The sequence below is a fragment of the Brachyhypopomus gauderio genome, chromosome 17 (genome assembly GCF_052324685.1).
Source record: "Brachyhypopomus gauderio isolate BG-103 chromosome 17, BGAUD_0.2, whole genome shotgun sequence".
NCBI lineage: Eukaryota > Metazoa > Chordata > Actinopteri > Gymnotiformes > Hypopomidae > Brachyhypopomus > Brachyhypopomus gauderio.
In genome coordinates, this window is record NC_135227.1 from 10,538,898 (window position 1) to 10,553,623 (window position 14,726).

Consider the following 14,726-nt stretch of genomic DNA (forward strand, 5'->3'; position numbering starts at 1 on the left):
GCAGAGGCTGAACGAAATAATGCTCAGTTCAAACTAACAGCTGACGAATTGAAAGCATTTGTGGGTCTCGTTTATTTGAGAGGTATAACAGCCGGTAAAAGCATGAAACTTGATGAATACTGGTCTGCTGACTTAGGAAATCCCATTTTCAAAGAGACAATGTCTAGACAGACATTCAGAGATATCATGCGCTATCTGCGCTTTGATGACAAGAGCACAAGGGCTGCCCACCTTGCGACTGATAAATTTGCTATGATCTCGGAGATATTTGATAAATTTGTGAAAAACAGTATTGCTTCTTACACGCCCGGTGAGAACATAACTGTTGATGAGCAACTGTTCCCAACTAAAGCTCGCTGTCGTTTCACTCAGTACATGGCCAATAAACCCGATACATTTGGGATTAAGTTCTGGGTGGCCGCTGATGTTGAAACAAAATATATGTTGAACGCCATTCCCTATCTAGGAAAAGATGAAAGCAGGCCGGCTGGTCAACGGTTGTCTGAAAATATTGTGTTGCGTTTGATGGAGCCTTTCACGGGTAAAGGAAGAAATGTAACGACTGACAATTTCTTCACTTCATTGGCACTTGCAAACACCCTTTTGGCGAACAAAACCACTATTGTTGGTACGATGAATAAAATGAGACGTGAGATGCCCCCATGTACACAGGCACAGTCTGAAAGATTTTCCACCAAGGTGTTGCGGGCTGGAAAAATAACTCTAACGATTTACCAGGCAAAACCTAAAAAAAATGTATACATCCTGAGCTCAATGCATCAGACAGTTTCAATTGATAATGGCGCAAAGAAACTGCCTGAAACTGTTTCATATTACAACACGACTAAATGTGGCGTTGATGTTATGGATCAAATGGCACGACTGTATTCGGTGAAGGGAGGCACCCGTCGTTGGCCTGTCGTGGTTTTCTACAACCTCCTAGACCTGGCTGCAATAAATGCACATATATTGTTCAAACAGTGCATGAACGTTAACCTGAGCAGACGAAGGTTTATTCTCGAGTTGGTAAAGGAGCTGTGTGCACAGCAGAAAATGGCGAAAGCGGCTAGGGCAGTGGCACAAAAGCGAATTTTACCTGAAGCTCCTTGCCCGCCCTCAAAAAGAAAACAATGCCAAGTCGGCAGATGTTCAGGGAACAAAACGTATGACATCTGCCAGACATGTAAGTGACTGGTCTGTGGCAAATGTGCAAAGACTGCACCTAAGCTGTGTTTTGAATGTTGAGTTGTGTGAAGCTGACACACAAATCAAAACAAAGGGAACTTAATTTGAGGTGGTGAACGAAACTTATACAATATACGCTAAAGAGAGACGGGATGCACCCGTTGTTGGCCTGTAGCTGTGTTCTACAACCTCCAAAACCTGGCTGTAATTAATAAATATTGTTCAAACAGTGCATGAACATTAACCACAGCGGTGGAGGTTTATTCTCAAGTTCACAATTCACTACATAAATGGAACTTAATTTGAGGTGGTGAACGAAACTTATGCAATATACGCTAAAGAGAGACGGGATGCACCCGTTGTTGGCCTGTAGCTGTGTTCTACAACCTCCAAAACCTGGCTGTAATTAATAAATATTGTTCAAACACTGCATGAACATTAACCACAGCGGTGGAGGTTTATTCTCAAGTTCACAATTCATTACATAAATGTAACTTAATTTGAGGTGGGGAACGAAACTTATGCAATATACGCTAAAGAGAGACGGGATGCACCCGTTGTTGGCCTGTAGCTGTGTTCTACAACCTCCAAAACCTGGCTGTAATTAATAAATATTGTTCAAACAGTGCATGAACATTAACCACAGCGGTGGAGGTTTATTCTCAAGTTCACAATTCACTACATAAATGGAACTTAATTTGAGGTGGTGAACGAAACTTATGCAATATACGCTAAAGAGAGACGGGATGCACCCGTTGTTGGCCTGTAGCTGTGTTCTACAACCTCCAAAACCTGGCTGTAATTAATAAATATTGTTCAAACAGTGCATGAACATTAACCACAGCGGTGGAGGTTTATTCTCAAGTTCACAATTCACTACATAAATGGAACTTAATTTGAGGTGGTGAACGAAACTTATGCAATATACGCTAAAGAGAGACGGGATGCACCCGTTGTTGGCCTGTAGCTGTGTTCTACAACCTCCAAAACCTGGCTGTAATTAATAAATATTGTTCAAACAGTGCATGAACATTAACCACAGCGGTGGAGGTTTATTCTCAAGTTCACAATTCACTACATAAATGGAACTTAATTTGAGGTGGTGAACGAAACTTATGCAATATACGCTAAAGAGAGACGGGATGCACCCGTTGTTGGCCTGTAGCTGTGTTCTACAACCTCCAAAACCTGGCTGTAATTAATAAATATTGTTCAAACAGTGCATGAACATTAACCACAGCGGTGGAGGTTTATTCTCAAGTTCACAATTCACTACATAAATGGAACTTAATTTGAGGTGGTGAACGAAACTTATGCAATATACGCTAAAGAGAGACGGGATGCACCCGTTGTTGGCCTGTAGCTGTGTTCTACAACCTCCAAAACCTGGCTGTAATTAATAAATATTGTTCAAACAGTGCATGAACATTACCACAGCGGCGGAGGTTTATTCTCAAGTTCACAATTCACTACATAAATGGAACTTAATTTGAGGTGGGGAACGAAACTTATGCAATATAACGCTCGGTGATAACACGGTCGTTAGGACGTGGGATCACACATCGGCTATTCACCGATCAAACACCTCATTTGAAACAGCAACACAATACGGCGAGATAAAAAAGTGAACATTAGAGAGGACAGAGGCAACTATATTCGTGAAGCCATCCGTATCATTTTAATAATTTTGCGTTTTGTTACGCAAAGGTACATAGCCTACCTTTTATAATGATATTTTTGTAATTATTTTGCCTATTTATGCTTTTTGTTCTTTGTCTAACACAAAACATTTTAGACATTTATTTGTAGATTGTTATGTTCACCATAGCCTACAATTCACTAACATACACAACTTTTAGACATTAAAACTTGAAATGGCGTAACATTGAGTATACAAACAAACTTGCTTTAGCTCGGTCTACGGGCTTCACTTTGCTACTCTGAGTATCGAACAAGCTTTTTGTGGATGTGGGGGTGGAAGGCTGCAGCGCAGTCTGTTTCATTAGCAAGACAAAAGACGTGAACGCTTCACAGTGGGGGTGCGGGTTAGTGGTGTGGCGAACGTACATGATAATATAGTGACATATATGCCAACAGAATAACACACAGACAAATAAGCAAACTATTACACTAACCAAGCAACAAAACTGAAACTATATTTTGCATTTACGTTTTCGCACAAACCAGGAAATGCAATATGAAACTAAACAAAACTGACAATGGGAAAGCTACTGAGAACAAGGTCACAAGGCACTGATTCTAAAAGGTTTAGTCACATTAATTTGTTAACATATTGACGTTACGTGCAAATGTCACCATTACGAATATTTTGTTTGGGCGGCTCATTCTTCCTTTTGTGCAAAACGCCATCTAGCGTTAATTATGTGTCAGTACCAGCTCCCCTGTGTAAAGACTCAGCGGTCTTTTGACCGCCCGAGGCGCGCTTTAAGTAGGTGAAAACAACACGGCGCTAGTAGGAGGTGGTGAAATCGGTCAGATGACCGGCCCTCCGCGCTTCTAGGTATAAGTATGTAAATGAGGCGCGGCGCTTCTAGTGTTAATAGGAAAAGTGCGCAAACCAAAACCTGTGACTTAGATCCAAATGAAGGATATAATGACCAGCGGTCAACAGGTACAAAGATAAGACATATATAGTCGAACAAACGACCCTCAGGTGAGACGGATCACAGGCTCCGCCCACCCGAGGGATGAACACAACGCCCACAACAACAGGACAACTGTCGCTGTATATGGGGGCGACCAGTAGGGGGCCCGCCGTACCGTGACAGTTATTGTTTATTATGTTTTTTCCCAGTTGTGTGTTATTTCTTTTTGTTTGTATTTTGCTTACCTGTTTGTATCTAGTAGTCTTGTTGTTTGTTTTGTTTGTTAGTTTGTATTTTCAGCTATTAAAGTCTTCCTGCATTTGCATCCACCCTCTCATTGTAACGATTTAACAGGGAAGGGGTGACGCAATAGCGGGTTTTGAATATTTAATAAAAGATACGCAACAAAACCAAACAGAAGCAGAACAACGGAAGGAGGACTCAACCAATGACAGGGGGTATACACTACCAGCAATAATAAAGAGGGTCAACGAAGCACGCACATACACAAGCAATGAAACATCAACCAACCAAAGAATACAAACACAGGAAAACCAACAGAGACACTAACAGCACAGGCATAAACCACAATCTAAACAGAGAGACAGCGAACTAAACACAAACGCTACTATAAGAAATCTAAACAGAGAGACAGCGATCTAGACACACACTACTAAACACGTGGGGAGGGGAAGAACGGAGAGTAAAAGCAGATGAGAACAAAATGAATTTTGTGAACAAGACAGACGTAGAACACGAGCCGAAGACTAACCTGGACCGGACAGCAACACACGCTAAGAACACTGGGTAACTTAAACTACAAACGAGAACCACACAGCAAGTAGATAAAGGAGAGCGCATCCCTAACCTACCTCCAATATCCCTAACACCATCATCCCAACATACCTCAAATATCCCTAACACCATCATCCCAACCTACCTCCAATATCCCTAACACCATTATCCCCAACCTACCTCAAATATCCCTAACACCATCATCCCCAACCTATCCCCAATATCCCTAACACCATCATCCCAACATACCTCAAATATCCCTAACACCATCATCCCAACCTACCTCCAATATCCCTAACACCATCATCCCCAACCTACCTCAAATATCCCTAACACCATCATCCCAACCTACCTCCAATATCCCTAACACCATCATCCCAACCTACCTCCAATATCCCTAACACCATCATCCCCAACCTATCCCCAATATCCCTTGCAGTCACATATGCAGATTGTATTGGGGAAGAACCAATGGAATTTACAGTCTGAGCTGCAGAATAAAGTGACATTTGAAAGGTTATATATATATATATAGTGGTGGGACGCGATTAAAAAAATTAATCGAATTAATCGGAAGCTTTGTAATTAATTAATCGAAATTAATCGCATTTTAATCGCATTTCAGTATTTAACATGAGAAATATTAATTTAAGTTTCAATGATGAATGAATCAATGAACATAATCATAAACTTCAATATCTTGTTTATTTTTCCACCAGTCTACTACACAGACCAATGGATGAGTGCAGAAAACTGGAACTGGAGTTCAGAACACTGGAAATTCTGACCAAAAATGTTGTTTAATTTTGGGAGTTTTGCTCAGGATATTGGAAGAATTGAAGTAAATCAGAAGATGTTTTTTAATACCATTTTAGATGGTATATTTTTCTTAAATTTCCCAGGCCTCTGCCACAGACATCTCCATAGTGCCTAGAAGTGGTCTTCTGCATGCTCAAAGCAAATGACTGTATCTTAATCATCTTTAGATTCATCATCTACAATATGAGCTGTCACACAGATAATTCTTGTTGCTAACAGAGGTCCAGTGATCCCCAGTCAGAGCCACATTTGTGCCGCTCTTCACAATAACCTGTTTTACTTCCATTACCTCATCATACAGCTGCTGGATTTTCTTCGACATTGTCTTTCTGGACGGCAGTTCGTAACTTGCATCAATTGACACAATGTGCAGCGCTTCTTGTAAGCCTTTATCTTCGACCACAGAGAGCGAACAACACTGTAAATAATGTGACACGTCATGTATAAACGCGTGCGGAGTCGCGCGCTACGGTCACTCGCGAAAGTTAAAAACCAGGAAAGTTAAAAAACCCGGGACGCCCTGGACAGGATGTGAAATACGGACATCTCACGGGAAATACGGACGTTTGTTCACCCTATCGTACTAGGAATACATTTATCAGCTAAGTTATCATTACTGCGCGTTAGCCCCAACATGTTTTGTGTTGAGGTGGTAATGAAGGGTGGAAGTGCTCCTGTGATAAGCGAACTACTTCCTGCATAAAGTGCAAATAACACTATTTGTGTTTGTACTTCCATCTGGAAGTTTCTTATATTTAAATTTCCCATCCACCAGCGTAGCCTCTTCAGTCATCTCCATCATGATCTTATTGTGCGTCCATATAATCTGTGTGTCTGGAACTCGTGCACTGAGAAACATTCCATGGTGCAAAAGTGTCTCATGCGTTAAATGCGTTAAAATGCGTTAATTTTTTTAGTGCGTTAATTTTCCAGTAATTAATTAAACGAAATTAACGTGTTAAAGTCCCACCACTATATATATATACATGTGTGTTATTACTCAAAAGACCAAATAATCTTTTTCGCAATAAACAATACTGCATCAGTATTTTGAACAACAAAAGCAACAATGCCAAACATGTAAGTGAATAAAATTTTGTAAAATATATTGTTATTTTCTTTTAGTTTCAAGAAGAGAGATTCACAGATTCCGTGGTGCTGTGCTGTGAACTGCCTCATATGTTAAAATAATAATTCTGTACTAATACACTCACTAAACACAAGCCAATGTAATTCCATAAACACAGGAGTGAGTGTTGGTGAAGAAGGGTGTGAGTGAGAACACCTGCTAACGTGAGATTGTAATTTACAATACTGAGCAGATAGGCCAATAGAAAGCATTAAAGTAGACAATGCTGAGGTAACAAAAGCATGTATAGGACCTTCAGTATCATTCTGCAATAAAATGTTCTCAGTTTGGCAATATTGTGCAAGTAATAAAACAAAACTGGAAATACGTTTTAAAGATTTGGACTCAAATGTCAGCTGATTGTCAATGAGGACACCAAGATTCCAGACACAGAGTGTGTGGGATTTTCAGAAGTTGAAGAAATATGAATGTGTTCATAAAAGGAAAAGAAGAAATAACTTCCTATGATCCTATCCTATGATTCAGTGTAAAAACTAAGTGTGTGTTCCATGTTAGCAACAAAACTAATTCTCGGCTGATCAAAGTTTTTTTCAGTTCTGATCCAACTCCCATACACAACTGCCGATACCAAAGCTTCACATACAAACTCAACAGCTGCTTTCATTCAAATTAGATATTTTAAATTCCAATAATAAACATCTTTAAATATCAGAAAGGGTTCTAGTAACAAGCTTGTGTAGAGGTTTTTTTGTAAAATTTACAAAAATTTTTGTAAAATTGTTTGCCTTCAACCAAGTAAATAGGTGCAGATGAAGGATTAACCTGTGTAAAAACTTAATATTGTGACGGTGGCGCCGGAGAGATGGACGAGACACGAGTCCGGTGGTTCACTCACAGTCACTTTTATTCTGGACACGTATATTGCGCAATAGCGCACGAGCAACATAAAAGACGTTCAGCACACAACGTGCAGACATAGACATTAGACAACGACGAGCACAAGACACTGCGCAAACGCACATTAAATAGACAGACCACATCAACCCCACGTGATGACGAGACGAGCCACAGGTGAGACGGATAATGACAAGACGCACCCGCACCCACGGAGCTACACTGACGCAGACGAATAGACGCAGACAACGTTAACACACGCCCCAAAGGAAGGGTTCGGGGACCGTAACGTGACAGACGCCCCCACCAAGGGCACTACCCGTTCCGGGCTGCCAACAGGACAGAGTACCCCGAACCCACGTCGATGGGCGGATCCGAAGCGCCCAGTCCTGCGTCTGGGAGATGACCGCCCTCGGTGGAGAGTCCGCCACGAACAGCCTAGAACACCCTCCCTGGGAAGACCGGGGAAAACACGTTAGACACATTTAACGGGACGGACACAAACACACAAACAGGAACACTTACACACAGAGGAACAAACGGGAAAAAGGGGTTCGGTACACATACGGGCAGACTCACGAACACTGGGACAGACACACACGACACAGGCGCCAGGCTGCGCGCCAGAAGGAGGGCGATCAGGGGAGAGAGATCGGGAGCTACTGGAGCTGCAGGCGCTGCGGTAGGCGATGCTCCTCCTGCCCTTGCTGCAAACCCTCCACCGGGTGCAGCGCGGCTGGCGGATGCACCATGTGCAGCGCGGTTGGCCGATGCACCAGGTGCAGCGCGGTTGGCCGACGCACCAGGTGCAACGCGGTTGGCCGACGCGCCAGGTGCAGCGCGACTGGTCTCTCCCCTCGGTGGACCGTAGGGCATCCCTCCTTCTCCTCTCGACCGCCCCTTGGAGCCGGCAGTGGGGTCTTCTCCCTCTGTCTCCATCGCCTCACTGCCCCGGCTCCAGCTCATGGGCTGCTCCGGGCTGCCACCCCGCGAGTAGTCCATCTCTTCTCCCTCGGAGCGATCGGAGGATGGGCCCGCCTCAGGAGTCCACCTCCCCTTTACCGTCCCGGCAGACAGCTCCGAGGGGGGAGGGCTCTCCTCCTCGTCCTCAGTGTAGGACCCCTCGTCATCTTCCTCCTCTCCACCGTAGTCAGCGGAGAGTGCGGAGCACACCGACGGAGGGTACTCCTCTTCATCCTCCTCTCTCCCACCGTAATCTATGGTGGGCACGGAGCACACCGACGGAGGGTAATCCTCTACATCCTCTTCTCCCCCACCATAGTCTATGGTGGAGGCGGAGCATACGGATGGAGGGTAGGCATCTTCTCCCTCACCGTAGTATATGGTGGGGGTGGAACAAACCGAGGGAGCCTGGACTTCCTCTTCGCCTTCCTCTTCCTCCTCCTCGCCCTCCGAGCCCTCATCTGCGAACTCGCCCTCTGGGGTCTTCTCGGTGGCGTAGAGCTCCACTGAGCCCACCCGTATCGGCGAGAGTTCTCTGGTGGGAGGGGGGTGTCGCTCCCTCCACATCCGCACCGCAGACTGGCGGAACATCTCTGCCCTTTCGGGATCCACGGTCTCCCGTGCCGCGCACAGCATGTACGCACACACTGGGTCTGACTTCAGCTGCTCGGGAGTCGGCGTGGTGGTGTTGCGTGGGTCGGAAGAAGAGGCATGGCGTCGCTTGCTAGGGCGCTGGCCCCTCTTTGGCCGGGTGGCGTAGCCTGGCATGCTTAGGGTGTCTCTTGTCGGCTCGTCGTTCTGTGACGGTGGCGCCGGAGAGACGGACGAGACACGAGTCCGGTGGATCACTCACAGTCACTTTTATTCTGGACACGTATATTGCGCAATAGCGCACGAGCAACATAAAAGACGTTCAGCACACAACGTGCAGACATAGACATTAGACAACGACGAGCACAAGACACTGCGCGAACGCACATTAAATAGACAGACCACATCAACCTCACGTGATGACGAGACGAGCCACAGGTGAGACGGATAATGACAAGACGCACCCGCACCCACGGAGCTACACTGACGCAGACGAATAGACGCAGACAACGTTAACACACGCCCCAAAGGAAGGGTTCGGGGACCGTAACGTGACAAATATGTTAACTTAATAATAAAATTCTAACCCCAAAATATAGTATTTTGTATATTTTGTTTATCTGACCCCAACATATAGTCATCTTGAACTTAGTCAAATTTACCACTAATTTAAATGTATCTTTTGACTTCAGACATATGTGTGAAAAGTTCCATCCATCCATTCATTATCTGTACCGCTTAATCCCGCTAGTCGGGGTCACAGGGGGGACTGCAGCCAATCCCAGCATCATCGGCCGAAGGCAGGGTACACCATGGGCAGGTTTCCAGTCCACCACATGGCCAACACACACACCCACAGGCAATCTAGAGTGACCAGTCAAGCTAACATGCATGTCTTTGTACTGTGGGAGGAAACCGGAGCACCCGGAGAACATGCAAACTCCACACAGAACAGCACAGACCAGAACCAAACCCAGACTGCCTTGCTGTGAGGTGACAATGCCAGTAGTCATCTTAAGCAGCCTTGATTGCTTCCTTATGAATGAGAACTTTCTATTTCTATTTCTATCTTTCTATAAAATGACAAAACAGACCAATTTTCTGTTTTCTATTTTGCAATGGAAGAAAAGACATCTAATTCTTGTTTGCATGTTGTATCTGTTATTTCTGACAATAAAAACAATCAGGTTTGTTTTTTCTGTTTCTCGCTATTGGATTGAAATAACATTTTTTGTTTACATTAAAACAACTGAGAGGTGAAGTAAATAACTTTCATTATTGCATTACAATGGCACCTTTCAAAGGGTGAAGTATATTAGGCAAAATGTGAAAAGTCAGTTCTTGAAGTTGATGTGCTTGAAGCAGGAAAAATGAGCAAACGTAAGGATCTGAGCTTCTTTGACAAGGGCCTATTAGTGAAGGTTAGATGAGTAGTCCACAGGGCCAGTACTGGTAAAAACAGCATCTCCCACAGTTCCCTACTTGGGAATTCTCTAAAGGAGTGAGGAAGGTTTCTATCAGCAGACACTTAAACCTACAGTTGTGCTTGAGGAAAGTCACTTCTAATGAAATCCCAATGCTTTTATGTTATTTTCCATGCTAGCTGTAAATCCGTAGAGAGCTAAACATTATGCTAGCTAGCATTTTTGTGAAGTTACATTTAGCTATGTTATATATCTATAGAAAAAAGCTGACCCAGCCCTTTGTTTGTCAGAGGTGGAGGAGTGGGGTTTTTTTCATTTTTTTTAACATATAATGTTCCCACAATTCTTTAAACCAGTAGCCGCCTGTCTTACATATATGCAAATGCAAAGTTCAAGAGGGTGAGGCAAAGTGAATGAGAAAAAAAAAAATTGGAATTGAGGGAGGGTCACGGACACTCAGGGCTCAAAGATGCACGAGGTTAGTGAAGGCTAGCCCAGGGGCGTCGCCTGGGGTGGGCTTCCGGGGCTTCAGCCCCGAATGATTATCCCGTAGCCCCGAACCTTTTCGCTCAGCTGTATTATTAATGAGGAGGCCAGTGCTGCTGTGAGAATAGGAAATCTCTTAACGCCAATCACAGTGCCGCTTCAAGGATAAAGTTCCGCCTTTCAGGAGAAACAGCCAATCAGCTTGCTGGTTTTGCGGGCGCGGAGGAGAGCCCACCCCCACCCCCGTGGGGGAGCGCACATGCGCTCTAGCCATTTTTGGCAGCAGGTTGCAGGTAGCTGAGGGTGAATGAAAATGGATATACGGCGTTTTTTCAAGGAGAAAGGTAACGGTAGTGAACTATGTAAACTGTGATGACATTGTGGAGAAAGGTAACGGTAGTGAACTATGTAAGCTGTGATGACATTGTGGAGAAAGGTAACTATGTAAACTGTGATGACATTTTGGAGAAAGGTAACGGTAGTGAACTATGTAAACTGTGATGACATTGTTTGTGGAGCTATCTGATAGCTGGTTAAAACACACGTCTCCGAATCAAAACACAGATCAAACCCACTGTGTGCTTAATAAAATGCAGCTTGTCACTAGTCAGCTTCGGAATTAGTTAGCTAACCTAGTTAGTTAACCGACATAGATAGTTAACCTAGGTAGCTTAGGTAGTGAAGGTTTGTGGAAAAAAAAACTTATATAGCTAGTTATGTTATAGCTAGTTATAGTTATAGTTAGTATGTTCAACGTGCCCTGATGTACCTGATAAGCTAATAACTATTTCATTTTCAAATTGTGTTTAATAATTTAGGATTGTAGGACTGTAAGCTATAATGAATGAAATTCAATTTAGCTAACTAGTTAGCTAGAAGGTAGACGTTGTGGATAGCCAGAATTTAGTACAATACTTTATGATGGTAGTTTAAAGCAGTTTCTTAACCCTGGTCACTGCCCTAAAATTGTGTGTTTTCCACTGGAGCCAGCTGATCAGCTAATAAACAATCCTTTATTGAGTTTACACAGCACAGCATATCACAAAAAATAATTTACTTTTAATAGTTGAGGGTTAGGGTTTGTTAGAGTTTGTTCAAATCTCAAGTATTGTGGTGTAATTTATTTCCTAATACCACAGACAAGAAAGGGAGTACAGAAGAGGGAGAAAAGCAAAGTGACTTAGAACAACCTGAGGAATTTGAAGTGTTAGAGAGGACTAGAGAGGAGAACAGACAACAGGAGAGGAGAACAGACAACAGGAGAGGAGAACAGACAACAGGAGAGGAGAACAGACAACAGGAGAGGAGAACAGACAACAGGAGAGGAGAACAGACAACAGGAGAGGAGAACAGACAACAGGAGAGCAGACAACAGGAGAGGAGAACAGACAACAAGAGAGGAAAGAGGAGAGAACTGGAGAGGAGAGGAGATGGGAGATGGGAGAAGACAATACAAGTGGTATGGAAAACAATGTCTAATAAACACATTATTAATAAAATACACATGTTTTTAGTATGAAGACTAGCAAAATAATGCCAGATGTAGTTTGTTTTAGCACAGTCTTTTGTATTTAAAATATTGTTTCCAGCTTTATTTTAAGCATACTTTCTTGAATTACTATTTAACAGGGTAGAAGAGAGGGTGGAGAGAGAGGAAATATGAAATGTGGAGAGACCTGAAATGAACTGATCAGGACTGGACTGATCTAAAGAAAGAACAGGTTAGGAGAAGAAAGACTGTGCAAAAACATACAGGATAGATAATAAGTAATTCTTAAAGAGTATTAATTGTGTAGACCCCTTAGCACTAATAATTATTAATGTTTCTTTCAATAATTTGTTTGTGTGTCATAAAAGGTAAAAGAACAATTTAGAAACAAGTGAATTGTTTACATTATTACACAGTTGCATGAAATCCATTGTTGACATACTGATTTGCATACTTTATTGAGGAATGGATTTACTAATGGAATATACCTGGTCCATGTCCTTTAGTACAAGCTCACTATCTTTAGGTCACCAACAGTCATTCTGCAGATTTTGTGCACCCTTTGTTAAAAAAAAAAAAACTCCATATTATAGTGTTAAACATTATATATCAGGGTACGCATTGTAATATATATATATATTACTATATATATATATATATATATATATATATATATATATATAAAATTGGGCTGAGCCCCGGATCTTTACATACCCAGGCAACGCCCCTGGGCTAGCCTGTCTGTGCCAATCGCACAGCAGAGAACTTCTCCTTGTGGCAGCCTGCATGCTAGCTAATAGCTCTGCTAACAGTAAGAGCAAGTAATAGGCACTCTGAGTTATTTTAACAGGGCAATTATGAACAAAAACGGTTTCAGAAATTTAAAATACTGAACCTTTCTGTTGTTTTATTCCAATATTTTTTTGGTTTTGTAAAGGAAAAAAATGTCTTTTCATGTTTCGTGTTATTAGTTATTATATAATACTAATAACATTATTAACAATGTATATTTTGTTTCATTTTTAAATAAAAAAATTCTTTTTTTTTTTAGAATTCTTATTTTTTTGTTTAACTACTGTGTGTTTTTGTGCGTGTGCATGTCTGTATGCATGTGTGTGTGTGTGTGTGTGTGTATGTATGTGTGTGTGTGTGCGTGCACTACTTCTAGGGACTACTACTTTTTAACTGTCAGGGTCAATATATTCTCCATATTTAAATATATGCAGAAGTGCGACCCTTTTTTCCCTCCAATGAGATGCACAGTGACCGCATCATTTATTATAAGCTGCTACTCCATGCTGTGTCACTGTGGTGAATATTAATATGTATTAATGATTATGTAGATGAATTGTGGTTTTTGTGTGATGTCTGAGATAAAGTGAGTGTCAGAACTGACCTGAAGTTGAGAGATGACTGTATGTGTACTATTGGTCTTCAGAGACCGTGTGTGTGTGTGTGTGTGTGTGTGTGTGTGTGTGTGTGTGTGTGTGTGTGTGCGCGCGTACATTTGTGTGTGTGTGTGTGTGTGTGTGTGTGTGTGCGCGCGCGCATTTGTGTGTGTGTGTGTGTGTGTGTGTGCGCGTGTACATTTGTGTGTGTGTGTGTGTGTGTGTGTGTGTGTGAGTGAGAGTTACTTATTGGTCTGTAGAGAGTCTGCTTGTCTCTGTCCTCTTAATTAAGGAGTGAGGCAGAATGGGTTTGGCCTCCAGAGGCAATGATGGAGAGAGAGAGATGGAGAGATGGTGAAAGGGAGAAAGGAGTGAGACTGAGAGGAAAAAGATGGAGAAAGAGAAGAGAAGGAATGAACGAGGAGAAAATTACAAAGAGAGGGATGGTGCTAAATTTAGAAAACAGAACTACAACATGAACCTTCTGTAGCCCAGTTCTGCCACACACAAGAAATAACATCAGAAAGGACAGAATTTTTGGAAGCTAGGGTCAATAGTTGTATCTGTAACTTTAAAATGTTGATGTGATGATGAAATCATGACAAAATGCATTTTAGTCATGAAGCTTTTTTTGTGGGTAATGTGGTAAAACATACTATAAAAAGAGAATTTAGCTTTCTTCATGACGACTGTAACTGCCAAACCACACATTTGACACATAGTCCTTGTGGTAACAAAAAGTAGACTTTTTTAGTAAGTAGACTATATTAATCATAAAAACAATATAATAATGGCCTCTCATAGCTGTGCTACACAATGCATCTTCAAAATGCATTTGTTAGAATATGTATTTTGCATTCCCTTCCCTTCAGTGTGTTCAACCACAAAGTTTTGCTGCCAACTACTACAAATAGTTTCTTGTTGGCAGATATTTACATCATCCGCACACCTCATGCAATCCCAGGCTTAACTGCATGACCGGCCAATCAAGAAGTG

At 42.4% G+C, this 14,726-nt stretch overlaps 1 protein-coding gene and 1 long non-coding RNA gene across 3 annotated transcripts in view; both read left to right on the forward strand.

Annotated features, from left to right (window-relative positions):
* The window catches only part of sorcs3b (sortilin related VPS10 domain containing receptor 3b), a 91,180-nt gene that overhangs the window by 8,493 nt on the left and 67,961 nt on the right, over window positions 1–14,726 (forward strand). The gene's annotated exons all lie outside the window — the stretch shown is intronic.
* On the forward strand, window positions 10,873–12,588 carry LOC143481167 (uncharacterized). The gene is made up of 2 exons (XR_013121964.1): window positions 10,873–11,197; window positions 11,993–12,588. It is a non-coding gene; the product is annotated as an uncharacterized LOC143481167 (long non-coding RNA).